Here is an 18004-nt window from a genome sequence, read left to right on the forward strand (position 1 = left end):
GGGAACTGAAGTCGCGAAGGCTTAGATGGTATCAACCTTCTTTCCACTACATGTTTTATAAACTGTATCCTAGACTAAGGCAGGGCTGCCGCGTGCCTCTAGGTATATAGTTTATATGCAGTGGTAGGCTGGGAACCCCATATTCTGCTTGGTCAGTTATGTGCCTCAGGTGAGCTTGCACCCCATCAGAAAGGGGCCATCTCTCTTATATGCTCAAAGATATATATATGTTTCACAGGTGGCCCTGGCAAAGACATATAAGAGAAATCAGTATTTTCCATAACATTTTAATTCATTTCTTAAAGTACATAAGCCTAAAAGTAATATATGTCAGTTGAATATCACTTTAGCTTTTATTTTTTTTATCACTTTTGTTTCAAGGCTGACCATCCTACCACCTATTGCACCTAACACAGGGACTAGCACAAGATGGGGTAATAGAGAAGGAAGAGTGGGGGTGAAAGTCACTAATCTAAGAGAGTAGGTAGCACCTCAAAGCCTAGAAGTAGTCCACTCATAGGATACGGTTCTCTCAAAGGAGAATTTAGGATGAGGCAGGCTGGCACCTTGGGACTCTGACCTTGGTGTAAGGTCATCCTGAGTTTGCCACGACTTCAAACTCTTGGTACTGCAGTTTCTTCAGTGACCAAATAGCACTGGGAGCAGAATATGGGGACTGCTCATGTTTCTTCTAGCAGATGCAAATGGGCATTAGCAGTTTAACAAGAGCCTTTTAAGGTAACTACTTGTTAGCTGGTAGGAAGGGGGCCAAACGAGACAACTGCTTACATGACCAGCGCATTTCTATGATGTGCATTTTCCTTCTTCCATGAGAGGCTCATGCAAACCTGGCTATGGATTTAGGAATTAACACTCACAAGACCACTATGTTTTGAACTTCTATACTTATTTCAGATAAGAGCAGTCTCTTCCCTTCCCCCACACTGGGTCTTATTACCTTAACTACCTACCTTTATACTCTCCACAGACATCTCTACTTCTCTGTCTTCATGCAGGAAGGATTTTTTAAGAGTGCAGTCTTGGGACATTCTAGCTAGTTCTTCTTTAAATCTAGGAACCTAAGACCTTAGCCATTTGGTTGCAATTTAGTTTACAATATACATAGTATGCATATTGTATACAGTATATCTATATGATATGTACTATATACTGTATATATAGTATTTAATGTATTAATCTATTAATTCTTAAATATATAAGTTTATATGTAGCATATAAACTTAAAGTTTATATATTAGTTTAAGTATCAAGATTTATTATCTTGCAGTTTGCCCAGTTAAAAAATTTAGTTTCAATTTGAGGTTTAGCACAGTTCTGTACTTTATTGTAGATTATGCTTCAAACTGCCATCAAATTCTTTGATCAAAATCATCAGCAAGTGCTGGGTTTAAGCAGTAATCCTAAGTCTTCTTGCTTGGCTGGACCAGCCTGTCTCTTAAGTGATTATTGTTCTCCTCTGAAGGCAAAGTTGGCCCCTGCCTATTGCGGTACCTGGGCTGCTCTAGTTCTTCTAACTTACTTACTGTATGACAATGTCACTAACGTGGTTCCGTAGTTCCTTGGGCAAAGCCCTTCCCTGGTGGCCGCTTTGTCAGGGCCGTGACTTGGATTGGTTCAAAGATGATGACCAAAGCCCATTTCCTGTTCACAGGGCAACACCTACAAGATGATATAATGTAACCAAAAGAACATTCTACAATCCTTACCAGCTGGCAAGTCCACTCCCACCAAAACGTCTCTCAAAACCAAGAAACATTCTACAATCCCCACCAGCTGGCAAATCCACTCCCACCAAAACATCTCTCAAAACAAGGAGGGTAAATTTGAAAAAAAAAAAAAATGCTTCAACAAGATGGAACAGTTTTACTTAGACACTCAAAGGCATGGGAGGAGCCCATACTGGAGCTCACTCTTCAGTTGCCCACAGATTCCAGAGCTGGTTCCGAGACTGCCCCACTCTGTGTGAAACCTTCATGTAGAAAAGCCTTCACCCCAAGGGACCCATAGCCTTTTGAAGCCTCTCCTTTCCTGACTGGAATCTAATTCCTTGAACCATTCCCTTGTAAAGAGAATGTTATAGAAAAGCGGAGGGAAACAGGTCTCCAGGCTTCTGGTTCACAGGCCTTCCTGCACCAGGCGCCATAAACTGCTGAGCCAGGACTGTACCCTCTGACCTTGGAAACTGCCTGACTTCACTAAGCCTGCTTCAGCCTGTGAGAGGGAGCTCAGGCTGCTTCCGGAGTGCTGGGTCAGACAGGAGCTAAGCAGCGGCCGCAGCCAGGAAGCACAAGCAGCTGTCCGCTGCATTGCGATTATGCATTTTAGAGGGAGACACAGAGGATCCTTGCTTCCCTTGTTTTCTGCCATCTCCAATTTCCAAACGTCCACGACTGAATTTTACAGTCAAAACTCAAATGTTCCTGTTTATCCTTGCTGTTTAAATGTGTTCATTTGGCCTGTTCCCACTCCACCTGCTGACACGTTGAAAGCACTAACGGTATCTTAAAAGACATGGACAGATTGCTCAAATGTGCTACGCTGCTTCCCGCTTCCCCCGTGGATGGTGCTGACTAACAGGCATGAAGGGAAATGTTCTTGCATGCACCTAAATCATCTCTGCAAGTCAGTATGGTTTATCTGTAACTCCTTAAGACACATTTTTCCATCTTTCAAGATAGGAACGATAAAGCCTCAGTCTCCTTCCGAGAGAGGGTGGCTGAAGGTTCACGGCCAGCATGGGACCCTAGACCCTGATGCACGGGATCAAGACATTAAGAACATGAGGTAAGTAAGTTCTTGATTTCAGATCCAGAAAGCCTCAGAGCTGCAGGAACAGCCTCAGGAGGAGAGAAAAAGAGCTAGTGACCTGTGGCTCGACTGCTCTTTGGTTATAGGGGATTGAGTGCAAAACCACAACAAGCAACGTGTTCTGCACTCACTGTTTCAAGTGTTGAACTAATTTCCTTTCACCTCCATCCTCTCAAACTCAATCCCAGCATCTTGTGATCCCAGCATTCTTGTGCTCTGCCCAGATCTGGAATCCAGACAGCCTGTGATTGTTTCAGTGCCTATATCTGCTTACTAAGCAGAATACCTCGCTCTCCATCCTGACTCCTTCCAGAGGCCAACTTTGTGGACTCGAACACAGAGCAAAGGCAAGAGCACCCGGCTATATCCATCCTGCTTGGCCCTATCTCATTTACAAACATGCTCAGACACAACAACTCACTTTCCTTCACATGCTGTCCATGCAGCTATGATATTTCCAAAAAAAGACGCTGAGGCTCAGGAGAGTTAGGCCGGAGTCCTAGCCCCATACAGCTTACAGCAAGGATGGGATTCTAATCTTGGTTGTATGGCTCTAGGTTTCAAAAATCTTTGTGTGTGTGAGGTCTCAATGTTAGCAAAGATTAAGCCGCCCTCTCCTTTTGACTAGCATGTTTGATTTCTGGACTTTGAAGTTTCTGCTGGCCAGTCAGTATGCCATCACCATGCCACAGAACATGTGGTCATCTCCTTATTCTGCTTCGCCATCCTTCATTACATGATCATAGCATTTTGTTTAATATGTTCTGTAAAATGACAGCAATGCTCAAGATGATTATGGTCATTATGTTAAAAATAGATCTTGGCAAGAAAATGTTCAGTCAATGGTATGACATATTACTAGTTATGCATTTTAAGTACATCCCCTAAAATGACATACTTTTTAATTTTACTAACAAGTGTCTAAGGCAATACTGACTCAAAGAAACAGAACTATTTCCTCCTCTTGGCCTTTTAGACTCCTTCATTTCTTCACTCTGCTCCTCCTGGAGGTGCTGTCTCATGGAACAGATAATGTAGGCTTAGCTCTTTCAAAGCTACCTTAGGGGTCTTGACCACTTGCGTCAACCTCCCTTCTAGCCCACTGACCAAAGGTATGGGAGAGGATGGTTTATAAGACAAGGGGGTTGTGGACCTGTTTAGATTCCAATCTCTATTGTCAGGACACCAGCCGTTTAGCCCAATAGCAAACACCAAATCAGTAGCAGTGGTACAATCCAGCAGAAACCGCAATGTTCCGCCAGCACGAGTCAGCTAAGATCCAGAATCAGCTGGAATACCATGAGAAAGTCTCTGGTGTGTTTCTCTCTATGAAGACCAGCAAAGCACTGCATGGCCAACAAAGACCAGCAAAGTGTTGCACAGTGTCACAATGCAAGAGTGGCCTTTCACTGTCTGTGGACTTCTACTTACACTCCTTCTAAACATCACACTCCCTCTCAAGAGTCTACTTCAGCAAAATATCACATGCCCTCTCACAAGACAGCTTCCAGAGAAACATCAAAGGACACAACTGAATTTCCAAAGAAATAAGAGATTTCCACTTCATAAACGGGCTAGCAGAAACTCCCTATGTCTGGTGTCTGGGCCTGAGGAGGAGGGAACCTTAGGCTTAGTCTGGGGAAAGTCAGGGGAAGGGGAAGGAGCTGAGTCCTGGGGATCCAGGAGGGGACACGGCAGGCAGTCAACTCCAGGCAGAGGACTAAGCAGCACAGAGCTAGGAAGTGGAGTGACACATCCAAGGGATAAACAGAGAGGCTGCTTCCCAGGGCCTGACAGGAGATGCAGAGGTAGAGACTGGCAGGGCCCCAGACAGGAGTATGAACACCATGAGGGCCTGAGCTTTCACTCTAGTCCCAGCATTCTTAGCCCTAACTTCATAGTGGAAAGAAGAGAAAGGCTTCAAAGCCACTTGGGTGGGAGAATCTCCTAAGGAGATGTTAGAGGAGAGAGGAAAAGATGGCTGACTAGCCATTAACAGGTAGGGATCCCAGATCAAGTGTGGGAATTGGATAATGAAGTCTGGGTCCCTCTAAGTGTCCTCAGAAGGCAGATGGCCCTCGGCCATGGGAGGAAGCTGTACAGTGCACTGACATGGGGTGGGGACTGCAAATGTGAGCGTGGATTTTGTTCAACTGCATGAAAACAACAGGCCCGAAGGAGCCTGAGAGGCACAGACAAGCTACCGGAACCACCACCAGGGACCCTTATCGAAAACTGTTCCTAGCTGTCATCCTGAACTGGAATAGCCTGGAATAAATGTGAGTTTAACAAGAGCCCAGGTGTTTTTAGATCAAAGTGGTTTGGGGCATTAAATTAGTTTCCTGAGGGTGCTGTGACAAACCAGCACACTTGACACAGATGCATTCTCTACGGCCCAGGACAGGGCCCGGCAGGGTGCTTGCAGGTCTGGGCTCTTTCTGATCATGGTGCAGAGTCTTTCCTTGCTGCTTTCAGCTCTGGCTGTGACTACAGGGCCTTTCTCTCTCTCGTCCTTTTGTGTATGTCTTTCTTCTGTGCACTGCCTGATCATCTAGGATAATCTCATTTCTAGTTTCATCATTATCATAATCTATGAGATCATTTTCCCAAATGCGATCCCACTTGCAGGTGCTGTGTTGTAGGCATATCTTTTGGGAGGCCTCATCATTCAGCCAGCTAACACCATCATGGCAATAACTCATGGATGAATGGGAGGAGGGTATGGATGCAGAATCTGCAGGCTGAGTTCCCTAGCAGCGGATGAGAAGGAAGACAAGGAGAACCATTGCAGAGACCGTTGATCTACGCAGCCGCTCTCCCAAGCACTCCCTGGTACTGGGAGACTCCATGGGGCTAAGAATCAGGGCAAAGGTCACCTGAAAGTACTACAGGTTACATGGGAGAATACTCACAAGTTAATAGAGTTAAAATGACGAGGCAGCATCGTAAATGGAGGCAAGCGCTTTGAAAGGCTGAAAAGACTTAGTTCATTTTCTGAATTGGATTAATTTGATATGAAGCTCAGATTTCCTCTCTAAAATACAGTGACTTGCTCTTCCACCACCCTTGCTTGCACTTGACGTTTGGACAAGCCACCATGGTAGAATGGGTTTATTTCAGACTCAGTTGTTTCTTTAGCATCAGGTGGCCATACTGCCAGGCATCAACACTGGAGTTAGCTCTGAGTCCCTTCTCACCACCTACTGCCATTCCAGACACCTTCTCTGGGAGCAGCCCTCCCCTTGTTATTTAGTGATACCCTCCCTCTACTGAAATCCTCCATTTTAGTTGTTCCTATTACTTCCCAGACAGACAGAAAGGCGTTCTGTCCCTTCAGACAGACATTTCTCTTCTTGGAAACCATTTCAGGAGTCTTTAGAATTTGAGTCTTACTGAGAACTGTTAACTCCAGCACACCTTTCTAAACAGAATCCAACCCACACCCTCCAAGACCGTCCTTAAAACATGTTCTAGTTAGCAAGCTAGCAAACTCGTCTGCACAAGTTTGTCTCTGCGCTTCCCTCTGTGTATGGCAACGTTCCCCAAAGGATAAACTCATACGAGTCAGGGAAATCTTAGGTGCATTCTTCCACAGAGTGGGACTGGAGTGGCGTGGGAGGCAAGATCTCAGGTTAGGACCACACCGAGGGACAAGTAGACTTCCCTGCAGCGCTCTCTGATGGCGTCTCATCCGACAACACCTCGGAACACACCTGAAACAGTCACATCCTGGCTCCCCACTAGTGACCCCACTTGACACCAAACGCCACAGCCTTACTTATATAATAGCAGAAACATGCCCCCAGTGCTCAAGAGTTTCAAAACAGGACTGATAGCTGTAATAAAAGAGGGTGAGGGAAACGGAACGGAGCCTACAGCACTGCCTTACATGTGTGCTCCATCTTCATTCACGTCTGATAGAGATGCTGGCCATTCACCTACACGAGTGGGTTAAGTGGGATCTACAGAAGCTAAGGTGCCTGCCTCTGCTGAAGGGGTAATAGCTATGATGGAGAGGATGAAAGGCAGCAATGTGAAAAGCTAACATCTGCTGAGCGCTTTCCCCATGCGAGGCCCCGTGCTGAGTGCTGCACACACACCGCCAAGAGCAAAGTGGGAGTCACTAAAAGATGCTGAGAAGAAAGAGAAGGCATGTCATACTCCACAGTGAGGGCCAATAAAGTGTTAATAGGAGGGGAGAGGACAATTCTGACAATTCCAAGACATCTCAGAAAGCCGATGCTTAGCAGCTTAGTGAACATCCTTGCTAAGTCAACACCTTCAATCACATGGGAGTAGGGGAATGCCTGCTGTCCTTCTTTATTGGTACCTATCACCTGATGCAGGGCCCCATCCTGCTGTCCTGGGACTGACAGCCCAGATAAGGAGGGACTTCCTCTCATGGGTTCCTCCTGTTTCACCCAGGACTGGGCAGCCTATCAAAGGTTGCCGCATGTACCTGATGCCTCTCCAGACAGCACAGCCATACCTCCTTTTTCTGTTACAGAACTTACAGAAAGAAGTTTGCTCACATGAAATGGGCATAGTTACATGAAGTGGGTGATTTATACGCAGTTACACAGAGAAGGAAGGGTCAGTAGCGATTGCCTTTCTCTTGTTGGGCCCGGGACAACTTCAAGCCAGTGTTCTATAGGAAAGGACTGTAGAGGCTGCCACTGTGGTGATCCTGATGGGCGGACTCAGACAGTGTACAGCGGAATTCACAACTGACTGCAGCGTGGGTACATTATGTCTCTAAGTATCCACAGTAATTTTCAAAAGTCTTGGGGCTGGAGAAATGGCTCAGTGGTTAAGAGTAGGTACTGCGCTTGCCGAGGACCCAAGCTTGGTTCCTAGCACCACATCTGGTGCCTCACAACCACCTATAACTGCAGCTCCAGAGGACTGCACTCCTCTGAGTGGGTACCTGCACTCACATGCACCTACCCATTCACATTCATATACCTAAGAAGCAAAACAAAGCTTAATAATAAGCAGAAGGCTTGCAGCACTAAAACTACTTATCCTCTCATTATAACCCATGTTTAATGCTCATATTACCTCCCTGAACTTGTATGTACTTGAGTTTTAGACCTTAATCTATAAAATGTATGTTTAAGGTACTTCAACTTATGTAGCTGGTCTTATAGCTTTTTCTTCTTTTCCTGCCCCGCCTTCCTGAGTTTCACCCCTAACACAGATAGGGGAGAAACAAGAACAGAAGGCAAGAGATCCCTGAGTCGAATGTCTTCCCTTTGGTTTCTTCTTTGACCATGGCTACTAATAAACTGCAAACAAGCTGAGCAGTGGTGGCGCACTCCTTTAATCCTAGCACTTGGGAGGCAGAGGCAGGCGGATTTCTGAATTCGAGGCCAGACTGGTCTACAGAGTGAGTTCCAGGACAGCCAGGGCTACACAGAGAAATCCTGTCTCGGAAAAAAAACCAAAAAACCAAAAAAACAAACTGCAAACAAGCCCCTTAAATGACCAACAACTTTGCCTCATGGGGCCCTCATGTTTATATACCCTCTGAAAAACCCCCATAATTCCAAATATTGCACAGTTGCAGAATCTATCTGCAGCTGGCAAAACCATGCCTCTGCTAAAGCACAAGGCAAATCATGGTCAGCTGCCACATCCCCATACCTGGGATTAAAACAAAAGCACATTCTTATAATATTTCTGCCTTTTAAAAGAAACCAAAATTCCAAAAGATCATTATAAATTTTATTGTTTCTAAAATTTCATCTGTCCAGTGACTCACTGTCCTAAAATTTAAATCGTGACATGTCGCTACCCAAGGTCTCTGTGAAGCCTTCCATGCACTGCATCTGGGTGACCCTCAGGTTCTCTAGCATCCCTCCAGTCTGTTCCGATGGGGAAACTTCTAACACTAGAATCCTGGGAGGCAGAGTGCAAACTCTCCCTTCAGTCTGTGCATTCTCAGGATGGGGTCTCCTCTCGTTTCAGGTGCTGATTAAACCGTCAGCTCCACCCACCCTCCCAAATTCACCTTGAGCAGGTGGTGTAATGGGGGACGGTAGTGGCTGAGTAACACACAGTACACTTTATTTAGCTCTAACTGTGTTAGAGGACTCCAAGGTGACATCATCCCACTGCATCACTGTGCCCTCCCAAATATGACAAGGACAAAAATGACAGCAAGAACAGAGCCTGGCAGTCAGAGCTTCAAGACAACAGGGCAGCACAAGAAAACATATCTACTGAGACACAAATCAAAACTGCCCCTCTGAACAGAAGAAGCCAACGCTAAGAGGCCAGTTTCTTAGAAGTGTCATGGAGACACAGAGCTTTGGTCTGGAGAATAGTCCGAGTGGTCACTGTGCATTAGGAATTTCTGGGAGACAACTCTGGTACTTTTACCTTACTCTGTTTCACCTTCAACTCTCTCTCTACCTTCAACTGACAACCTCACATTTGTTATGGTTTCCCACAGAGTTCTAGGCACAGGTGTCAAGGTGCAGAATCATCAGTTTGGGGCTGAGCCCTAGATGTTCGCACTTTCCCTGTACACACATTTCCATCTCCCACACTTCCCGTAACCCTTCCCCCTTCCCTCACTTCCCTTCCCCTTCCCTTCCACTTTAGCAGCAGTGATTCCTGAGAGAGGCCAGGTATGGTGGCATAGGCCTCGAGGCCTCTGGGGGTTGAGAAAGCCACTTCCTCCTAGAGCTTGGAACCCTGGGTAATCTGTGGAGTTGCTGAACTAGTGCACCAGAAGGTCTGAGAAGACACACACATGGCTCTTTTGACTATGGAAAGACTACAGAAACTCTGGCTGGCGTACAAATGGATGCATAATAGTCTAGACTGAGGAAAAACAAGAAGAAAAAAAAATGTCTGGGAGTGGAAGAGAATATGAAGAACTACATTTTGGGGTGGCTTTTGCCAACTTCACCCAGAAATTACTTTCATTAAAGCAGAATGCATCGGGGTGATGTGGAAAGCCTGTCATTCCCGCACTGGGGAGCCTGAGGTGGGAAGATCATGTGTCAGATGCTAGCCTAGGCTATACTGAGAGGTAATCTCTCCACCACAACAAAACTCAGGATGTGAGTTTCTGGCACTCTTTTGGTATTTAAATAGTTCCCCTGTTCAGATCTTCGAGAATTTACCTACATGGTAAAAAAGTCAAACTCCTCACACGAACCCAAGCCGTACCAGACAAAAGCCCACAGGATGCTGTTTAGAACAACCGTGCTTTAAGTACACTCATCTAAATATAACCTAAATACGGGTTATGTTACTTCAATACTCCAGTCTCTGCCTGTGCTTTCGTTTTTAGAAAACACGCTCACAGGCTCCACAGTGGGCGGAGCTTCACTGTGTACACTCAGGGCATAAAATGGCCACCGGGCTGGGCCTGCACACTCAAGGCAGGGCACCTTCTGGGGACACTCTCCCTCCAGACAGAGAACCATCTTTCCCCACCAATACTGGATTTGAATACCCTGGTGCGAAATCACCAGAGCTTTCACTATCTCCCAAGCAAGGGAGCCTCGTGGGGAAAAACACATTATTTTTAATGTAAGACGGTTATTAGAATTAAAAGGAAAACTCCTATTTATAAAAGAAGAAAACCACGTTGGCAGGTATTTCTTGAAGAGAAGTGCAAAGCACTTTGCCAGAAACTAATAAACAGAAAGAAGTCCTAAAACAAACAAACAAAAAGTCTCTTAATTGGTTTCCTGGTAAAATGTAAAAACAAAACAAAAAAACAAAAAGACAAACGCTGAGGAATATAATTGTCAGCAAAGCAGGGTAAGAGTTCACTCAGAAGTGTTTCTACCTAGGGAAGGATGTGTCCTTCCAGGCGATGGACAGTAAGTACATCTGTGCGAAAAGTCAACTCACGGTGAAGGGGGGTTAAAGGCATAATCACTGGACCTTGGCGGGGAAAAAAATTGAAGGTCAGGATTGTTTTCTTCACCCGTTAGGACAGGCCCTGGAGGACAGGCCCAGCCCTGGAACGACTCCGCTCAGCCACCCACGTTAGTTAAGCAGAGCGATCCCTCTCCTGTCATTTCCCATGAAAGCAAAGGTGAAACCCAATTCTGCCAGAGGAAGGGGACACATACGGGAGGTGTGATTCAACAAGCACGCAGAGGGTGTGACGGTGACACTTCCATCAAAGCAGATGTGTGAGTCAGAGCGCTGAGGCAGTGGGGAAAATGGCTACTTGAGTCATGTCAGGGACCACAGGACCAGAAGGTGGATGTTTAAGCAGAAAGCGTGGTATAGTTGTAAAAAAGGAGATCCTCATTCCCATTCAGGAGCCAATCACAATCCTGCCAGAGCTGATGAAAGGTTTCTGGGGGTCACATAAACACACACAGCTGGGAAGACCAGCTGTGCTTACACTGCAGGGAGCAATGGAAGGTGGGGTGGTGCCATTGCTGATCTCCCTGCATTCGTGCAGAGGCCAGAGAGGGCACCGGAGCCCTTGGAAATGGAGGCATAGGCCATTGTGAGCTGCCATATAGGTGATGGGAACAAGTGATTTTAACCACTCTTAAGACGGCCCTGGTAAAGCCTTGATCCACACTAAACCCCTGGTCACTTCAATACACACAGGCTAGAGCAGTGTAATGGTTGGAGTAGATACATTAAAATGAAGCTGGGAGAGCGGGCCTCCAGTGTAGCTTCATCCCAGCATGCATGCACATCTATGTGCATAAGATTGAGAGAGGCAGGGACTCACCATTTACCAGTTGCCTGCCATGTTGTAGCTACTGCTCAAATTATCACTCAATGTTTCAAAATAGACCAATACAAGCTTAGGATGGAAAAACTCAGCTTACCAAGACTTTGCTCACCTCACAAGCCTGGAAAATGACCCAACTGGTTTAGGGAGACTGGGTTTATCTGACTCTAGTATCCTCATTCCAGTGAATTAAGTTCATATGCTCAGAAAAACAGACCCAGTAATTAATAGATATAAGCCCAAAGGCAATGGGATTAAGTTACTTTTAGAAACTTTTTGCAACAACAGAAAGGTATTATTTTTTTCTCATTCATTCTTTTAAGAAAGATTCTCTGATCTGTCTGCTGTTAACACTGATACAATGTTAACACCATTATCAAAACCACGTTTAGCAGCCTGAATTTTAGTAAGAAGAAGTGTGTTTGGGAGCACGCTAAGGTCAGCGATTTGTGCCAGATTTATTCTCCACTTGTGCAAGCTAGAAACTTATGCAAACGAAGCCACTTAATATTCATTGTACGTATCACATTACCTTGCAAAAAGGAAAATGCCCACAAACACATAATGCACTGCTTGTCGGTCTCCTGTTCTTGGGCCCATCCCTCCTGTCCACAGCCCAAGGAAAGCTTTGTTCCAGAGGCTTCTGGGAACATGCTCCTCTGAGGCTTTCTGCTCTCCTTACAGGGTTCTTGCTGGCTCCCCAAGTCATTTCTTTTCTTAAAAGGCTCAATACTCAACCACATTCTTCCTATATTCTAATGGGAAACCTCTTCGTCTTTTCCTGTATACCAATAGCTCCAGACCTGGCCTTCCCCTTCCTAAGGCATTCAGATGAGAAGTGGCAGCTTCAGTGCTTTAAGTGCCCCTAGGATACAACTTGTCACTTCCTTCTCAGGGTCCCCATGGTTCCACAACTCAGGGAACGCTATGCCAGCATCAGGCACTCCTTCTCCTGCAAGACAGCTGACTGCCATTTCTTTTCATTTGCTCACTTGCTACCCCGAGCAAGCTTGAGCGAGCGGAGGGAGGCCTGCTACTCTGGGCCCGGCCCTTTTCTTGGAGAACTGTGGCAGCTTTCTTCCTTATTTCCTCTCTTCCCAACCTCTTCTAAGCTATGCACAAGGACAGGCTCCTTAGATACAGCCATGACATTTCCTTGTTCAAAGAGCCTTTATGACACCATCGATTAACACATTCCAATTTCCTAGTTGGCATTCAAGATCATTATTGTTCAGCAGCGAACATTCTCCAGGTCTGTTTTGCCCTGGACGCCTGTACAGACCAGTTCTAACTCAACTAGACTTGATGCCTTTCATGGATCACTCTCTGTGCTCTCTCAGTCTTCCTCTCTGCCTATTGCAAAAGCCTCCTCCAATCAATTACCAGACTGCTTTTTACATTTATGTCCCGGAGACACACAGACACACAGATGTGTCTGTGTGGGGTGTGTGTGTGTGTGTGTGTGTGTGTGTACTTCTTGTTCATCTTTTCAAGATCTATCAACAGTCTGAGGGGGACGTGTCAGTTGTTTTCCGGTTGAATCCTTTAGTCCCTCTAGTGGGGTCATACTTATGGTAGCTCCTTGATAAACATTTGCTGCCTGACATTGACAGAACTTTATACAGTTCACAAGCCCGTCTGCAGATCCGTGGTCTCATTTGTTTTTATATGAGACTTATGTTGTAACAAGTGGCGGTCAGGTCCTGTAATCTGATTTCTAGTGCTTAATGCAGTTCCTGGGGCTGCCATTTGGCGTTCTAGCCCATAAATCACACAAAAGTGTTTGTGTTTCTTCAATTGCTTTATTTTAGAACAACCAAAGTCGTCTGGGCTACAAAGCCAAGAGATTGTTTCGAATCAAAAACTTCTCTTGGCAAACTGCTTCCTCTCCTCCCCGCCTATGGGAAATTTAAAAAGGTCTCCATTGCAAGTGACAGAAATGGAAAAAGGAAAATTTAAAGTTAGATTTGATTTTGGAAAATGAGAATGATGTAAGTCAACCTCCAGCTCCTTACGTTGATTACCAACAGCAAATCGCTGACAGCTGAACAAATAATTCCTTGCTAAAAGACTAGACATGACTAATATAATAATTATAAAAGCATAAAAATCTCTTTGAATACCCAAGAATCTCAGAGAAGTTCAATAAAATAATAAAATGAATCCAGAGGCCTTGTGATTGTGTATCAACTGAAAGCACAATTTTAACAAATGTTAAAAGTAGACAAGAATTAAAATTTGAATTGAAAAGCAAGAACTTTGAAATGTCAATGACTGTGGTCTGTCCCCGTGACAGATGGCACTGCGTAGCTGCCAGAGCAGCAGTTAAGAGAGAGCCATGACTATGGGCTTGCCCCCCAACTCCGCCTCTTTCCACTTCAGGTAGAATTTAGACTGCAGGCTTCTGGGGGACAGGCATCGAACTGTGAACTCTGTGCTCCAGCAACTGTGAGAGGATGCACCCAGTAAAGGAGGAGCTAGCGGCAAAGCGTCCCGAGACCTGCCACAGTCTGCACATTTCAATCCCATAAATCCCTTCCTCCTCGACTCTTAGGAGTGTCACTGAGGAACAAATTGTTATTTTTTTAAAAAGATTTACTTATTTTATTTATATGAGTATACTCCAGCTGTCTTCAGGCACACCAGAAGAGGCCACCAGATCCCATTACAGATGGTTGTGGGCCACCATGTGATTATTGGGACTTGAACTCAGAACCTCTGGAAGAGCAGTCAGTGCTCTTCACTGCTGAGCCATCTCTCCAGCCCCCAGAGGAGTAAATTATTAACACACTACCTGGCACATAAAGACACACAGTCATTTGACAAATGGTAGCTGTTTCTGTCACTGCCTAGGACATCGTAGCCACCTACAAGGCAGAGCTCAGGGCGGGAGGGAGGCTGTTAAGACACCTACGTGAGAACTGCAAATGTCTCTTCATGCTTGCATGCTCTACAGCTAGCAGGGAGCTCACTCTCCAGCAAGCGGAGAGGCTGGCGGCATGTCTGCCCTGACCTCAACCCACTGTGGGTAACAACGAAAACTCAGTTAAACGCTTCCATCTTGTTCTGGGGTTCTTACGACTGGAGGAAGCCACAGATCTATCAAGACACACACACAAAAGTCCTCATCACATTTCCCAGCGGAACTAACACGAGAAGCCTGCTGCCCCGAAGCTCCCTTCACCAGTGCTCCCTCATCGCAGAGGCCTGGCACACCATGTGTCCTTAATAACAGACTGCTCGAGAATGGTGGACATTTTGTAGTACTCAAACCTGGCAGGTCGGGCTCATGATTTCAGATAACTTGAGGAGTCTTTCAGAAAGTGCCATTTCTTATTTCATGCAGACTAAGGAAAGGCCCTCAGTTACCTCAGTTAGAGCTCGCCAGCCTCAATGGAGTCAGCTTCTGGGCTTTGGCAGGGATCACTTGGAAAGCCTTGGTTCTGAGCCCTCCATGTCTTCCACATCAAGATCTAAGAAAAGATGAAAGCGCAGCGATTCAGGACTAGTGTCTGGGATTCAGGATTTCAGCCGCAAAAGTCATTGCCATTCATGTATAAACATATATATATATATATTTACACGTGAGGTGCCTTCGGTATGCGGGGAACTACACCAAGGGCTCTCCCCATGGAGGGGTAAATCTCTGTAACACCCCTCAGCTGTAGGGAACAGTTCCCCATTTTACAGCTGCAAACTCAGCTGTGAACCCGTTGCTGGAGGTCACACTGGGTGAGTGTCAGGACTCAAACCCAGGTCACCTTCAGCACAAACCCAGATTGATTTGAGTGTAAAATCTCTACCACAGAACACTAAACTGGAGTCTTAAAGGCTTTTTGACAGTGACCCATTTTGTTACAAATTATGTTATATAAGCCAAAGGCTTCATTAAACTATGCTTATCTGTACTGTGTGCAACGGTTACCTTTTCTAGTCTTTTCGTACTATATATTCTAATCTTTTAAAAATTTTCAGCAATGACCCATCAAAGGAATTCTACTAATGCGTGTTTGGTCTTGGAAAAACACTGGTAGAAGGCCTATGAACCTAGCCGTCAGCCGGCCGCTGCAAGTTCGAAACCAGCCTGGGCTAACATGTTAATCGTTCTAGGCTCCTTAGCCAGACCCTGTCACCAAACAAACTGTTCTTTGATCTTAGCTACAGTAAGACGCTATAAGTTTCTCTGAAACCACAACAAAACTATTCTTTCCAGCCTCGCGAACCAGAGCAAGCACTTGAGCTCCCCAATTGGGAGAATGGCCTTTAACCTTTCAAATACGCATACGCTACATAAACGCTTATCATTTAGAATAAAAAAAAAAAAAAACCTTACTAGGGTTTTTCAATCAGGCCCAACAATCCAGAATGGGAATCAGGCACTTACCCACCGCAAAGCCGGAGTTATAAAGTGGAAGCGCAGACAGATTAAAATCTCAGGTTATTTATCAGCTAACCTGCAAAGAAGTGTCTAAAGGCTGACTGTTGTTGAATTGTCCCGACAGACAGACAGACAGATGGCTGCAGTAGGAGCAGGAGGCCGAGGCTGCAACCCCTGGGGGCAGGGCCCTGCCTTTGAACGTCCAGTTCTATTCCAGGGGCTTGGTGTCGCACTAGGATCTCATCGCGATCCGGTAGGGTGAGGAAGCAGCCCGGGTTTGCGCTTCGGGGCAGGGGAGGTGCGACCGTCCCGAGCCCCAGGTGCGCGTCACTCCCCGCTGCCCCCCTGCAGCCGAGCCTGGTGGGGCGGGACGCGGGCACCTGCGGACGCTGGCTGCTCCGTACGCTCGGCTCGGCGGCCGCTGCAGCCGAGTGCGAGCGCTGCCCGCCGGCTCCCGCCTCCCCACCTCCACGCCCCGGAGACGCTCGGGCCCCGGCGCACTTACGGGGCTCCGCTCCGCCACCCGCGCGCTTCCCGCGGGCTCCATGGCGCTTCCGGACCTGCGAGTCCGGCCGCAGCGCCGCCCAGAAAATGGACGCCGGCGGCTGGGCCCGGACGCCCCGGTCCGCCCCTGGTGCAGGGCAGGCCCGACGGCCGCTCGACCTCGGGTGCCAACGCGCAGGCCTCCGGGGCGCTGCAGGCCGCGGGGCTCCGGCACCTCCAGCGCCACCGCCGCAGAGCCAGGCTCGCCCAGGGCTGCGCGGCCACAGAGCAGGCCCTGGGACCCGAGCCCAACTCCGTTTTAACCCGGCACCCAATTCTGAGAACAGGGTGTCACCTGTGCATTCCCATGGCTGTCAGGGGACGCCTGGATTATTTCCCACCATGGTATAAGAACTGTCTCAATGCAATGAAATAAAATAAAAGCGACCGACTGCCCGCTGGCATCCTTCCCCACACGAATTCGCAGAGTAGCTAGCACCTACTGCCGCATGCACACCTAAGTGCAGGTATTTGTTTTGAACCATCCATCACTGAGTCTTCAAAAAAAAAAAATTTTTTTTTTGTGTCCTTTGGAAAAAGACTCGCATCCAGCCAGGCAAAACCTTAAGGTTTTGAAAAAGGGTATTTTTCCTGGAATACAGTGCTTACCATTTATGCACCCCAGTTCCTGACCAAGCATTAAGCATATGATCATTTTGATGAATTGAGTAGATTTTAATACTATATGCAAAGTAAAGCCCCTTAAATGATGTAGGAAGAATGGTGTCATTTAAAAATGCGGAGTGTGTGAAGGCTGACGGGTTGGGCAACGTGCATACACATGTAACGAGCAGTTCCCGACCTTCTCAATGCCAAGCACCCTTTTATTCTCTCGCTCCATAGGCCAGTGTTCACAGATTAACTCCACTAAACTGCATTTATTAAGTAATGATTCATCTTCCCCTTAAAAAAAAAAAAAAGGAGCTTGAATGTTTTTGTCTACATAACTGCCAATGAGAACTTCCACAAAACCTGAGCTAACTTGTTGGCAAATAGTAAGATACCAGTCTTAAAAAACAAAACCGAAGAAACTCATGGTTCTAACTGCATGTCTGTATGTTTCCATTGAGCCTTTTTTAGAAACTCTGAAAATGATTTTAAACCTCGAGGGAAACTGGTGCGCATAGATTGGGAAGTCTGTAAGCTGTGTTGTTGTTGTTGATTCACTGGGACAGGTGAGAGGGATCGGGCAAGGCTGATTGGCCTTTCGGATTCAGCAGGCCTGTGTTGACGGCCGGCGTTTGTTGCTATATACAGCCACTTCTCTGACCTTCGGCTTTGGGCTCTAACATGCAATATGCCTGCCTCCTAGGTGGTTTTAAAAATTGAATTAAATAACACATGTGAACCGCTTACAATAGCACCTGGCATTGTAAGTGCTCTCTAACTTCAAGCGGGTGTGAGTGGTGAAGGTTAACTAACCTGAGTTAGGGCTTCTGCTATTTCTAGTGGTTTTCCATGGGTGATCTGCTAGGGTCACTTGGGACCTATGACCTAAGTCTGACGCCAGGGTGTTCCGGGAGGTGTCA

At 46.4% G+C, this 18004-nt stretch overlaps 1 protein-coding gene across 18 annotated transcripts in view; it reads right to left on the reverse strand.

The window, feature by feature from the left end:
* The window catches only part of Zbtb38 (zinc finger and BTB domain containing 38), a 108240-nt gene that overhangs the window by 20630 nt on the left and 69606 nt on the right, over positions 1 to 18004 (reverse strand). For 12 of the 18 annotated variants that reach the window (XM_031346052.1, XM_031346047.1, XM_031346040.1 and 9 more), the window contains one exon: positions 14924 to 15027. The exons of 2 other annotated variants lie outside the window; for them this stretch is intronic. The gene's annotated coding sequence lies outside the window, so the exon portion shown is untranslated. 4 more of the 18 variants (XM_031346046.1, XM_031346053.1, XM_031346056.1 and 1 more) reach the window with 4 other exon arrangements.

Source organism: Mastomys coucha, unplaced genomic scaffold (genome assembly GCF_008632895.1).
Source record: "Mastomys coucha isolate ucsf_1 unplaced genomic scaffold, UCSF_Mcou_1 pScaffold23, whole genome shotgun sequence".
NCBI classification, from domain to species: domain Eukaryota; kingdom Metazoa; phylum Chordata; class Mammalia; order Rodentia; family Muridae; genus Mastomys; species Mastomys coucha.